At 40.9% G+C, this 14,904-nt stretch overlaps 2 pseudogenes; both read left to right on the top strand.

Annotated features, from left to right (window-relative positions):
• The first annotated feature begins 3,386 nt into the window (after positions 1–3,386).
• Positions 3,387–4,356, top strand: LOC147440157 (uncharacterized; annotated as a pseudogene).
• Positions 4,357–4,714: 358 nt separating this feature from the next.
• LOC147440156 (uncharacterized) lies at positions 4,715–5,256 on the top strand (annotated as a pseudogene).
• The last annotated feature ends 9,648 nt before the right edge of the window (positions 5,257–14,904 follow it).

Here is a 14,904-nt window from a genome sequence, read left to right as displayed (position 1 = left end):
TGTCTTACCCACCTTTGTAAAGCACTTTGGAATCTTTTCTCACATATTTTTGGACTACATAGGGAGTCTTTAGTAAAGGGTTGTTTTTTTGGTGCAATTGTGGACCATAGGATAAAGATTGCATATTAGTCACTCTCTCTTTAAAGAGGGCCATTGAATATTGGTTGTCATTATTTTTTATACTTTTTGTATATATTGTAATCTAAATAGCTGATTGTTACACTTGTTTCCAAAAAGTGTAATACTCTATAATGATTTTTTTAAATAAAAAAAATGGTAGTGTCACTTTCTCAATTTTCCTCTCACAAAGAACTCTCTTATTGTTAAATTCCTCTCAATAGCATTATGTAGGCCATAGTGAAGTTTCACCTTGTTCAATGGTGAAGTGATTGCAATTTGACCTCAAAAGTCTCACTTTTTATCATTCTCTAGTGTGAATCCTCTCTCTCATATCGTTAGGAAAAGGCACATAAAATCAAAGTGTTTTAAATGAATTAAAAATTGAAGGATTTATCAAAGGGAGGGCTTGCTTTCCACGTGTGATTGCAAAGGAATTGTCTTTTGCATTTTGAATGAGGGGTATTGTTTTTTAGGGGTAATCTATCCACGTGACTAAAGGGCACAGGATCTTTAATGAAGGGCCAATCATGGGTTCGACGGCGGGCGTAGCACAAGGGAATCTCGAGGACAATCAACGTCCAACAAAAAAGGCAAGTCAACGACCCGAACCCACAACCTTGGCCATGGCAGCATGGTTAGCTAACCACGCATACGCGTGCATTTCGTTGTCATCATGGTGAAAAATAAACTATATAAGATAAACTCCTACAGGGAAAAGTAAACTAAGACAGAAAAAATAAACTCGAACACGTCCGTTTAAAATCGGTTAGTCGAGCCTACCTCGTATTTTGCGCACATAGCTCCTCGCCGTGGATCCCATGATGGGGTCATCATTGAAGACGCCGTGTTCTTTAGTCCTGAGGGTAATCTATAACATTTACCTCCATACGTGTGGGTGCCCCTAGAAAGGACATCCTTTGTGCATCACGTTACATAATAGATTTAAGATTATGATAGCGAGAAAAAGAAGGGTTAATTGTGAGTTTGACTTCAACTGGTTGGGTGAGATTTGGAGTTTTAAATATGTTGCATAGGTCAAACACATAATTGATTAGGAAGATGCCTCTGGGGAAAGTTCTTTTGATGTTTTAAAACCTTTTGGCCAACAGAAGAAGGCCTTAGTGCAGGGTCAAAAAATTTGGTGCATCTCTTGGCCGTGGGATGGAATGCCTCGATGGGCGACAAGTGGTGAAGTTATTAGGTCAAGTGCTGAAGGAGGTGGGTGGGTGAGTGCTAATGGCATCGAATTTTGATTTCTGATTTTGCGATGTTGATACCATGAGTATAAGTGAGGAGATGGACTTTGAGCAAGGTGTTTTGTGATTGTGAATGCTAAGTTATGGATGGCTATGTGTGGTAATGTGATGCTTTTATTGAACTTGAATATTGCTGTGATCTAGTGTGCATGTGAAGTTGCATGAATTGTGTCCTGAGTTTTTGTTGTACAAATTCTCGCTTGGCCAGAGAACGAAGGTAAGGATTTAAGCAGGCTTCCACAAAAATATTAGCATTGCAGGACTAAGCTGACCAGCTTTGAAGCAGACCTTGGGTGTACGCTTCTTTAGACCTAGGGAGCGGGAGCCCAGCCTCTCCCTCATGTTGCCTTCTTTGCAGTAACTGATGTAGGCCTCATGACAGACCCATTTGACGTAGGATGAGAAACCATATCAGCCATAAAAACGAAGCTCAGTATGAGGAGCGTGTCATTGTGATGCAACCCCTTCCTCACTTGCGCTCTGCGTGGTGCCTTGTGTATGAAAAGGAAGCCCTCATTGTCGTCAAGGAGTTCGTAAACTATTGCACACTCTTTGTATTCATATTTTGAATTTTGGAACTGTCCTCAAATGGTGAAAGACCCAGGCCGCATGAAATGCTGGCAGGACTAGCAACGGCTTGAGAGCTACTGCTACATACTGGACTGCTAATAGCCTTGCCCTTCATCATGTCAACCATTTTCTCTGTTGATGAACTTGCTCCCCTTGTTCAGATGATGGGAAAATTCCCCACGGCATCCACCTTTTGAGACGCAGAGATGGAGGTGCCACTGCTGCCTGCAACATAGGTCTCCTCATCCCCATTTCTCACTGCCATCTCGAAGTCATCTTTCAAGCGAGCCATAACCAACTCTTACTTCAGATCATCTCCCGCTCCATACAGCACTTGCCTTTCTCAAACATCTATCAAATCGTCCATTGCATGCGCAGGTAGGGTTTGGAAAGACATTGCTTCGTTCGTGTGAACTACCTATGCTGCTTGTAATACCGTGCATGCTTGAGTCACTAGACACCATCATTCCATGCAATGGAGACTGGCTGGTGGTTCTCATATGTGACTTGCAACTATTGGTAGAAGAAGAAGAGAACTTTTAACAAGCCAAACAGACCTCAAAGACCTATCCGACAAGTCCTGAATTGAAAGATTTGATACTCAAGAGGGAAGTGTTTGAAGGCTGCAATGGCCTCCTCAAGCACCTGGGGCTTCATACGAAGTCCCTCAACAAACCAAGGTGGCAGATGAAACTCGAAATGTTGAATAGGCCTTCCATGCCTGAAGGCCTATTCCAAGGTAAAGCTTTTCATGAAGGTCAAGTTTTTTTTTGGGCCTTCAAAAATTTTTCAATTTTTTAAGGTACCTTGTATGCATAGGCTATTATTAACACCTTTTATTTCTAACTTCTAAGGTATGGAGCTATAGGCACTTGAGGGCACTAGTCTTGCTCGGTCAAATTGCTTTAGCCTTGGTCTTGGACATTTTAAGGTTCAATGTGTGTGAACCCTAAAGCAAAGCGTAAAAAGTTTCCAGAGAGCAAAACTCTGCAAATCGTATTCCAGAGAGCGAAAAGTTTTCGCTCTGCATACCCGAAACCTCAGCATACTCAAAACCCTGCACGCAAAGCCAGCCCTGCACCTTGTACGCAGCAGCATCGATGACGAATGGATAGAGCTGAGTGCGTTCAAAAGCCTCCCAGCTTGTGATATGTGAGCAGCGAGCCCCCTACTTCCGAGTCTTGCAGTGCTTGCGACCTCTGCAAAAGCCTCACGGCTTGTGGTAAGTAAGCAACGAGCCCTCTACATCCGAGTCTCGCATTGCTTGCGACCCCTCACGGCTTGTGATAGGTGAGCAGCGAGCCCTCTAGAGTCTACATCCGAGTCCTACACACAATGCTTGCGACCTCTACACAAGTTTGAAACTGATGCGGCAAGTTGAGGGTTTCGATTTGGGGTCTACTTTTGTGCATTTGAGTCCTCACTTCCGAGTTTCTTAACATGCCTATACCTCTTCAACTCGTGAGGCTCACACCCTTGTTGATCCATCACCAGCATTGTGCAATGTCTGTGCTACTTGGGCTCGACTATGGAGTTCAAGGTATGTACAAACTTCAAAGCCTATATTTACATTGTTTCAAGAGTTCATAGACTTCTCTTATGTCGGTGCTTAATGGCAATTGCAATATGATTGTTTTATCTCTATTGGTGGAGCGTAGGCGTGAGGCTTGTTAAACTATACAAAATTATGGAGGTGTTAGTCGGTCGACTTGGCAGGCATTTACCAACTGTATTTCGTTTCAAACTCCTTCAAGGTATGAGACTAATTGTTTTTAGCTACTTTTGTTTATGTTGTTGCACTTGTATGTTTGTACATTGTCTATACAATGTAAGTTGGTTTTCCGTTTTCATTGTCTATACGATGTAAGTTGGATGTTGATTTTTCTTCATAGGTATGTCGGGTGACAGTTCAAGAAATGTTGTCCCAGAGATTGTTAGGAATGTAGTTCAAAGAATTGGCAGACCAAAACGTGACTCTAAGCAAAAAACATTAGATCAGTACCGTGTGAGGCGACCAAGAGTAGATCTAAATGAGGATGTCGTTGATGCACAGGGGAATGTTGTTGACGGGATTATGTCTCAAGAAGCTAATGTAAGTGACGTTGAGGCCATTTAAAAGAAAGAAAGTGAGAGATCCTTTCTTGCCCACTGGAGCCTAAAGCATAAATGGGCTTATCCCATTTTTGGCTCTGATGGCAAACAACGAGCAAAATGTATTTGGTGTTCAAAATTTGGGTTAAAGACTCCATTTGCTGGGGAAGGTTCTTCAACAATGGGGATTCAAGCTCTGGACAAACATGAAAATTCAGATGCTCATAAGATAGCTATGCAACGATGGGCTCTCAAGTCACATAGAGATGTGATGCCCATTCAAAAGCATGTAGAGCTCATGGTGGATGCAGAAAAATAGCGTATTATCACTGTGATACAAACAATGTATTTTGTTGTGGTGAAAGATATGCCTTTGAATTTTTATTATGCTCAATGTGAGTTTATGCGGTATATGCGCACTCCAAATATGCCAGTAAGTAATGAGTACTCAGCATACACAAACATAACTTCTGGCATGGAGTTTATTCAAGCTGCTAAGGAGTTTTATTGGGACGCATTGAAGTTATCCATATGCAAAAGTCCATTCTTTGCTATCTTGATTGATGACAGCACTGACTTGATATTTGACAAGCATATGATTGTTTATGTGACGTATTTAGAAGATGAGGGAAGAGGGTCTCCTGTATGTAAGTTTGTGGCACTTCTTCCATTAGCTGATGGAAGCACAAACTAAGTTTAATGAGTTGATTGCTGCATTATACAATGCGGAAAAATTATATTCTCCCACGAGCTTTGATAAAGATATATCTATTCGTGGTTAGACTCACAAAGTGTACTTGGATCGTTTATGTGCAAAGTTTGGATCAAGCCAAAATGGCCTTGTTGATGGTTTTCTATGTGAGGCTGAGGTGGATCGGTTTTGTCTACAATTGTACAAGACAAATTCAAGTTTTGGGTTTCATGATGCATGGTCGCATTGTCGTGATCAGATCTCATGGATTGAGTCATTCCCAAATCTTATGAAAATGTGGTAGGCTTTACTTGTCATTCAATGAGCACGGCTGCATGTGAGCGTGGATTTTCTAAACAAAATCGCATAAAAGACGATGAGAGAAGTAGTCTCACTTTGAAAACTTTGGAGATGCTCATGTTCTTATCATTGTCAGCACCACATGATTTAGACAAAGTGGAGTGGGATGCAATCTATGAAATTTGGGCCAACATGAAGTTTCGGAGAGTCAGACATGTGGATACATAGCTTTTTCTTGGGTTTGATGCTTTCATGAAACTATCAAATGCCTTTCTTGCATATTGTTAGATGCAAAAAAATGATTTTTTTCTTGCCTATGAAGTGGTGTGGTTGGTTGGACTTTTGAATGTTTTTTTTGGCTTGGACAACAAAGGTTTTATGCTACTTATTACCAATTTCATTTTGGATTAGCCTAACAAAAAGTTAATTCAATTTTGAGCAAATCTATGCAATAGAACCATGCTTGATTTGAGAGAGAGGGAGAGCGAGGGGGAGGGAGCGAGAGGGGGAGAGAGAGAGAGATGATTAAAGTGTTTTGTAAGTCGTGAGTCTTCACTTAACTATCAAAGGATTCAAAAGTTGATGCTATTCTTAGAATGCATTGTTAAGCTTAAGATTACTCAGTAGTTTTGATGGGAAGTCTCACATGGACTTTAGGATTGCAATTGAAGGGTTGCATTGATTGTTGGTTTTCAGCTCGAAGGCCAACTTTGATTTTGGCCTTCTGAAAGAAACTCAAGGGTGGCCTCCCATTTTCAGGCCTGGGTTAATCAACAAGAAATAACTAGCAATCAAACATAGAATTTGAGTCTTCCCACCCTTGTGCACATCCAAGCTTGTTTTGTTATAGGTGCAAGGCTAAGGCTTGAAAGCATCAAACCTCTTCCTTTGCTTTTTTGACTCGTTCAACTTTGCCTCCATAAAGTTTTGAATGAGTTCATGCACAACCATGCTTGGTAAAAGCTTGGATCTAATTTCGCTTGCAAGTGTCATGTGCTAAATGACCTGATGGTTTGTGTGGCTAGTGAAGGGTTGTTTGGGGGAGGATACCTAGAAATCAAACCCAACAAAGTCAATGAAAACATAGGTGCCATTCTGGATTGATTTTGTTAGCTTCTTGCTATTCAATAATGTTTGTTATGTAGGTGTAGCAATAGAGGTGTCCATTGGTGGCAAGCAAACCCCACTTGAAGTCCTTGTGCAAGCCGAAGTGAAGGTTAAGCCTATTTCATCCCCTATTGTGCCTACTCAACCTCGAGTAGGACTTCAATCTCCAATAGTAGGTGGTGATTTTTGAAATTGGAAGCCTCCCCCAAGTTTTCCATTGAGGGCAAGATATCGATTCTTTATGACACATACAAAATAGCTTTTGATAAATATACTCCATCAGTGAGCACATCAAGGTGAAAAATCCTAGTGTCAAGCGTAGGCGATAGAGCCACATCATCTCGTTCTTTGCATGTCACTACCTCAATGCTGCTGATAAAGGCAGAACCCTTCCCAGAGGCATTGCCTTTCTTCCTTGAGACTTGGAGGAAACAAGCTAACCATCATCACCAATAAGCAAAGGTGCTACTTTGGGAACTTTGGTGTTTGTTATTTTGCATGACCGCCAATCCAAAGAGGGAGCGCAACTAGGTGAACTTTTGGTAGCAGACGGATTGGAGCTTGCGTAGATATATACAAAGGGAATGCTATGCCAAAAAAGAAGGTACGAAAGAAATCCAAACTTAAAACTAATTTGACAAGTACATGTGTGAAAGCTAACCAACTTTGAGTGGTGGGGAGGGACATAGAATGTGAAACCTCCAATCCAAAGAGGGAGCGCAACTAGATGAACTTTTGGTTGCGGACGGATTGGAACCTGCGTAAATATAAACAAAGGGGCATGCTATGTTGAAAAAGAAGGTACAAAAGAAAGGTCAAATTTTAAACTAATTTGACAAGTACCTTTGTGTTAGCGAACCAATATATAGTGGTGTGGAGGGACATAGAATGTGAAAATAGTGATTGGACCTAAACAATATTTAGTTTGATTCAATTGTAGGTTGCTGACCAAAATTAAGAGAGAGAGAGAGAGAGAGAGAGAGAGAGAGAGAGAGAGAGAGAGAGAGAGAGAGAGAGAGAGAGAGAGAGAGAGAGAGAGAGAGAGAGAGCAACTGGTTTACACGAAATAAGCTATAGATTTATTTCACATATATTTTTGGCCAAATGGACATGCACGAGCTAACCTTAGTCAACCAACTTTGAGGGGGGTGCAAAACCTATTACATGCCGTACTCTGCTTGCAGTAGCCAAGATGTCTCAAGCATCTGCAACATTTCTAGTGTACAACTCCTTGAAGATTTGTTCAAAACAAAGCTCAACATCTACCACATAACAAAAAATCTGGACGTTGACAACACTATTATTTTCACAAGTGATACGTGCATCCAACTTTTGGATGGTTGCAATATCAAATTTATAAGTTGAACAAATAGCACAAACATTGAGAAGTTGTTAAATTCGAAAATGGGCTTCTGTGACTTTAAAGTGCTTGAAAACATCACCAAACTACCAAGGGAAAGATGAAAAAGAATGTCTTTGCCATGACTTGTCAACTTGGACCACCAACATTGTTCAATACTTTTTCCTCTGCTAAATGTCAATGACTGCCCCTCGTTAGACATATCAAAAAATCATATTGTGAATAATTAGAGAGACGGACGAAATAGAAGCTTCATTTCTAAGACACATCATGCAAGTAGATAATTGAATAGCTTATCGTGTTCTCGTTTCATAGCAAGGGCCAATTGTATTCCTCCCTATTAGGGACACCTCATCAAACATGACAATCCTCATTCTTGGAGATCTCAACATTGACACAAGTATAGAAAACTCTTAACTACATAAAACTAAAAAACGTCTTGTCACCCTACCAATTGACACAACATATCGCATAACTAATCACCATGTATGGGTCAACAATCAATCAAATATGGATGACAAAGACTATCACACCGAAGAAATTCAGAACTAACTATGTCTATTGATTAGATCACTCATCCACTTACATATTTCTCTAAATCAACCCCTTCCAGTATTTCCATTGTAATGGAATTGGACTTTTAACATGGAAAGTAGCAGATTTAAAATAACTATAGTGATCAATTTTTAAGAGAATTCTTCAGAGCATAAAGAGAAGACATAATGATAGATAGTAACATATTCATTATACCTAATTAGCTTGGCATGAACAATACTTTGCAAGAGAGAGAATTAGAGAAGTTGACAACAGTTGAGGACCGGATTTACTTGGAGCCGGTCCCCCCTCCAAAAGGCTTTTGTATTATAGGTTCTCCCATAATGAGAGACTTGGTACAATACAAGCTTTGTGTTCCTTAAGACCTAATTGATGCAATGAAGATGGAAAGCTTAATGCATCAAAATTATGCCCTTAATCAACTTAATGAAAGCATTAACTTGTCCTCGGCCTCAGTCCCAAGACCTCAAACACCTTCAAAGGTGGAGAGACCTAGCAGGGAATGAGGGTAGGGAAGAGGAAGAAGTAGTAACATATGAGAAAGAAGTAACTTCCTCACCATATATTACTCTTGTAGCTTAGCTTAGAATAGTAATATAGATGGTAGAGAAGATGAGCATGCTATTGAAGCTTGGCTCTTGGTTGGATTTGCATTCCATAGACAAGAGTTGTTGGTGTAGGCTCTCAACTTCTCAAGCTTGGAGAAGGAGATGGAGTTCTTTGCTTCACACCATCAAAGTGTGTGTGTGTGTGTGAGAGAGAGAATGAGAAATAAGGATGCCCAAATCAGTTCCCCTTTCATGCTTAGAAAGACCACTTTGTTTTGGCTAGATTGCACCTTCTTCCTAGAAGAGACAAACACAAAGTTCAAAATGGAAATATTGCCAGTCCAATCTATAGCAATATAGGCCAAAGGATGGGGTAGAGGAATAATTGAAGAAAAAGCTTAATAGAAAGTGGAAACAGTAATGAAGCTGCAAGCAATGGACGTACAGGTTCAAGTGCATTTGGGACTACCCCAATGCAAACAAACATAGTACCTCCTTTGGTTAATTATGCACCAAGGTGTTGGTGTGGTCAAAAATCTCTAAGGATAGGTGTCAGTAATGGGAACTATTCCAAGTGCCGACAGCTCATTGAAGATATACCTCATCTTTTCTTTAGCTACCTGGACACAAGGGCTAGTATGGCCAAAATTCAATTATGTGCAACTTTCTATAGGCTCAAGCCTATTGATGCTAAAGACCTCATTTTGGGTAACTCCAAAGGCTTTGACGTCCCTCTTTGGAATATTTGGAGAGGGATTATTTTATGATTTATTTGGCTAAATAGAAACATTGTTGTCTTTCCCCCCTCAACACCCCTACCCCCTTCATCTTGAGTTGAGGAAAGCATCTAATATGATCTGTAAGGAAACCACAAAAGCATTGAATCCAGAGACCTCTATATCTCATCTTCAAAAAGCTTTAAGATGGCAATAATGGCATGCTAGGATTCCTAAGTTCTATTCCAACATCAGATTCGGAAGGAAAGAAATGTTGTATAAATGATCTAACTTTTGGCACTTGGGGCTACCCTTCCTCTACTTGAGGTTCCATTGTATATTTTTCTTTCCTTGTTCTCAGTAATTCAATATTGTACCTTAAAAAAAAAAAAACACAGGAGGGGGTAGCTGTTTTGAGTTAACCCCTCTCCCCTCCACTAATTGCACCTCAAAGAGGTGCAGTTGCCAAACAATATTTTTACCACCCTCTCTTGGTGCGTGTACGTGAAGCTTCTCACATCAAATTGATTACTTCAATCCATCTTTTACGATTACTCCCCTCCATGTGAGGGGTACCGAATCATCATACCTATTACTTCTAGTTCTAAGCATGTCGTTTAATATACAAAGGTCATGCTTGTCTTTAGACATAAAGATGTGAGAGATCTTGTCCTCAAAACATAATAGCTTTATAGGCTTGATTTACATGCATTTAATAGCTTGTAGAACCCAAAATCTTAAGGCCAATTAATGAATCATTTGGAAAGAGTGGTGACTACAAAGATAACAAGGTGAAAACTCACACTAGCTTGCATAATGGATGTCATAAAATCTAATATCTACCTATTCCAAAAAGACTTTCTCATATTGAACTGATCATTTAATATGGGGAATATGAATAGGAACAAGAGGTAGAATATAGACATGTGAATATAATGGAGCTTAGAAGACCTTAGGGTTAGCTTCATTAAAGACCTTCAAAACTTAGTGTTAAAAGTCCTTAGGTCTAGGACCTTAAGCAAGTTGGGAGTGACCTTGAGGTGGGAACCCTACCCAAGCTTGAGGTGCTTGTCGTGCTTGTTGACTAAGGCGCTTAAGTTGTTTTTGGGAACCTTTCCCAAGCTTGAGATGCTTGTCATTCTCAAATGACTAAGGTGCTTGAAGTGTTCAATTCAAACATGATCTCTCGAGAGGCATAAAAGATTTTCATGCTTAAATGATTAAGGTGCTTGAAGTGTTCAATTCAAACATGATCTCTTAAGAAGCATAAAAGACACATGTCAAGATCTTTTCCATTTTGCCCTCATGATGTGTTTGAATCCTTTTGGATAGGCTTTAAAGGTGTCCAATGAGAATTTATATGCATTTAAATAAATAATTAAGCTCTTTCTCTCAAAGAGGAAAAAGAGGACACTTGTCCAAAGGATATAATTAAATAATAAGAGAGAGAGAGAGAGAGAGAGAGAGAGAGAGAGAGAGAGAGAGAGAGAGAGAGAGAGAGAGAGAGAGAGAGAAGGGGGGGGGTTGGGGGGGTCAACCAAGCATGAAAGGGGGAATGATTTGGACATCCTTATTTCTCATTCTCAGACACATACACTTTGATGGTGTGAAGCAAAGAACTCCATCTCCTTCTCCAAGCTTGAGAAGTTGAGAGCCTACACCAACAACTCTCGGCTATAGAATGCAAATCCAATCAAGAGCCAAGCTTCAATGGCATGCTCATCTTCTCTACCATCTATATTACTATGCTAAGCTAAGCTACAAGAGTAATCTATGGTGAGGAAGTTACTTTTTCTTGTATGTTACTTCTTCTTCCTCTTCCCTACCCTCATTCCCTGCTAGCTCTCTCCACCCTTGAAGGTGTTTGAGGTCTTGGGATTGAGGCCAAGGACAAGTTAATGCTTTCATTAAGTTGATTAAGGGCATAATTTTGATGTATGAAGCTTTCCATCTTCATTGCATCGATTAGGTCTTAAGGAAAACAAAGCCAATATTGTACCAAGTCTCTCATTATGGGAGAATCTATAATACAAAAGCCTTTTGGAGGGGGGACCGGCTCCAAGTAAATCCGGTATCAACCGTTGTCAACTTCTCTAATTCTCTCTCTTGCAAAGTATTGTTGATGCCAAGCTAATTAGGTATAATGAATATGTTGCTATCTATCATCAAGTCTTCTTCTCTTTATGCTCTTGAAGAATTCTCTTAGAAAGGATCACTATAGTTATTTTAATTTTGCTACTTTCCATGTTACAAGTCCAATTCTGTTACATTGGTATCAGACTATTGGTTTCTCTTTTCTTGCTTAAGAAAAGAGGTCCTTAAGTTTTCCACAAAAGGTTGGACTTGTTAAATGCAAGAGGGTAAGTGGGATAATGATATATTTTCTCGATGGGAAGAACTTAGTTCGAGGTACACCGTTGAGAACTACAGACTTAATAATGGTGTCTTTTGGGAGTTGCCTTTGGCTTAACCATTATTGAGCTAATAGCAAACCCGGAAAGAACCATAATCCATCGGGCACTGTTAGACCCTCTCCACTACTCTTTGCAATCAACAATCTCTAAACCACGGGTGTGGTTGCTTGAGAGCTGATTTTCAAGAGTCGAGAAGGGTAGCAACTACGGTTTTGAGGGTACCAAAGCACAAAGTACTACTTATATAAGTTTAATTAGCATGGCTGACAATAATAAAGAGAGTAGAATGAATGTTGATAACTTTGATTTTGCACATGACGGTGCTACTGAAGATGCGCCCATGCTTATGAACTACCTTGTCACTAGGTTGCAACAACAAGCTATGGGCAACCCTTCCCTACAAGCCGAAGTTACCCAACACCTTCGCAGCTATGGCCTCCCCAAGATGAGAGAGAGCTTAGGAAGCCTCTTAATGAGACTTCCAAAAGAAGACTCTCTCTAGTGCGACGGGAAGAAGAGGAAACCACTGAAAGAGAAAGAAGTGATTCGGAGGATGTGGCTCCACGAAGACGGCGGTCTCAACAATTACTAATTCCTTCTAAGAGGAAACGATCACCACATAGTCCTTCTCCTCGTCATTCTAACGAGGAAGGGAGGAAACAAAGGAAGAAAAAGACGAAAAAGAGGTCACCCTCTTCTCCATCTTCATCCTCTCCCGATGAAAGTAGTTGCTATTCTCTTAAACAATTCAAGAGGAGAGGACATCGCAAGTCCCATGCTGCTTGTAAAAGGTATTATAAGCTAAAGAAGTTTAAGGAGGGAGGAAAGAGCGTCTCTTTTCTCGACTATGATGGCACCTTTGGTGCTACAGACAAAGTTTTGGCCTTCATCCAATAGTTCGATGCGGCCTTTGGAGACGAGGGCTTTACAGAGTCTTCCAAGCTACGCCATGTAGCTATGCACTTCCAAAAGTCTTCCCGTCAATGGTGGACTAGTCTCCGTGGGAATCGCAAAGCCCCAAGAACATGGAAAACTCTACGAGTTTCCATAATGAAGCAATTCCTTGCAAGCGATGCCAAGGACAAAGTGCTCACCCGAATGGCAAAGTGTGAAGCTACTCTTCAACAAATCTATCCACAAATATGTAACAAGTTTTGTCATAAAATCTAATATCTAACTAACCCAAATGATTTTCTCATATTAAATTGATCACTTAATGTGGGAGAATAAACGGGAACAAGTGTTAAGATATAGGTATGTGCTTATAGATCTATCTCAACACGGGGCCAATGGTAAAGGGGCCCAAAAGGGAGATGGTCTATCAAAGAGCAAGGCTAACCAATGGAGCATAAGACCTTAGGGTTGGCTTCATTGAAGACCTCCAATAAATGTGTGTAAAAGTCCTTTGACCTTAAGTAAGCTAGGGCTGAGCTTGAGGTGGGAACCCGGCCCAAGCTCGAGGTGCTTGTCCTGCTTGAGGTGCTTGTCATGCTTGAGGTGTTTTTCATGCTTGAGGTGCTTGATTAAGATGCTTGAGGTGCTTGATTGGCTCCATGCTTGAGGTGCTTGACTTGATGCATGATTAAAGTACTTGAGGTGCCTTGAGAAGCTTGCCTGAGATGCTTGTGGGAACACCCCCTAGTTCAAGTGCTTTGTCATGCTTGGTGAGTAAGGTGCTTGATCACCTAAAAGTCAAAAGCATTCCTACAAGAGGGGGGGCGAGCCCTTTTCCTAGGGGCTAGAGAGAGAACACCCACTCACACACACAAGGGAAGCCCAACTTGAAGAGGCAGCAAGGACACATGTCAGGCCCCTACCCATGTTACCTTCATGTGTTGCTTGAAGCCTATTGGCTAGGCTTCAAAGGGGTCCAATGATAAATTACATGAATTATCTAATTGTTTTAGCATTTATCAAGTCCTCTCTCTCAAAGGGAAAAGGGGGACACTTGTCCCAAGGCTACCCATGTTGCTTGTAATGGCTCCTGCTTGTGATTGGCTAGGCCTGGAGGGGTCCAATGAGCTTCAGGCATGAGCTACAAGGGGGGGTCGACCCAAGCAAGCTAGGGGGGTGCCTAGGGGGTATACTCACCCACACACACTCACAAGCACTCTCATGGTGTGATATGCAAAGTGCAAGAGCTCCCTCTCCAAGCAAGTAGAGGTTGAGAGCCTACACCAACACTCTTGGCTATGGAGTGCAAATCCAACCAAGAGCCATGCTTCAATGCTTAAGCTTGCCATCTCCTTCTTCTTCATTACTATGCTATTATGTATGCTAGCAACAAGAGTATGATAAGTGAGGAACTAATTCTTTCTCCTACGAAATGTTTCTTCTTCCTCTTCCCTACCCTCATTCCCTGCTAGCTCTCTCCACCTTCGAAGGTGTTTGAGGTCTTGGGACTGAGGCTTGGGATAGTTAAAGCTTTCTTCAAGTTTATGTTATGTTTGTGGTGCATGAAGCCTTCCATCTTCATGGCATCACCTAGGTCACAAGGAACACAAAGACTGTATTGTAACAAGTCTCTCTTTATGGGAGAAATCATAATACAAATGCCTATTGGAGGGGGGATCGGCTCCACATAAATCCGGTCCTCAATTGTTGTCATGTTCTCTAAACTCTCTCTCTTGCAAAAGTATTGTCTATGCCAAGTTAACTAATTGCTATGATTATGTTGCTATCTTCAATTATGTCTACCCGCTATGCTCACAAAATCATTTCTTGAAAGTACTCTCATTAAATTCCGCTATTCTCAAATTGAATAGGCAAATTCCATTACATTGGTATCAGAGCATTTGGTTTCTCTTTTCTTGCTTAAAAAGAGAGGTCCTTAAGTAGCCTATAAATGGTTGATGTTGTTAATTATAATAGAGTAAGTGGAACTGGGATCTAATACCGGTTTTGTTAAGCCTACTATGTGGGGGATGGTGCACACCTCGGGAGCTTTGGACTTAATAATGGAGTCTTTTTAGACTTGCCTACGGCTTTACCATTATTGAGCCATAAGAAGTCCGAAAGGAGCTAGCCCTTGGCAACTCTGCTATGTTAGACCTACTCCTCTACTCTCTATAATTAACCACTTTGAGCCGTGGGTGTAGATACTTAAGAGCCGATTTTCAAAGGCTAAGAGGAGTAGCAACTAAGGTTTTGAATTGCCAAAGCATACACTAAGTACA

Source organism: Adiantum capillus-veneris, chromosome 15 (assembly GCF_014529385.1).
Source record: "Adiantum capillus-veneris isolate H3 chromosome 15, ASM1452938v2, whole genome shotgun sequence".
Taxonomy (NCBI): Eukaryota; Viridiplantae; Streptophyta; class Polypodiopsida; order Polypodiales; family Pteridaceae; genus Adiantum; species Adiantum capillus-veneris.
The sequence above is the reverse complement of the archived record's forward strand: the minus strand, read 5'-3'. Positions and strand labels throughout refer to the sequence as shown.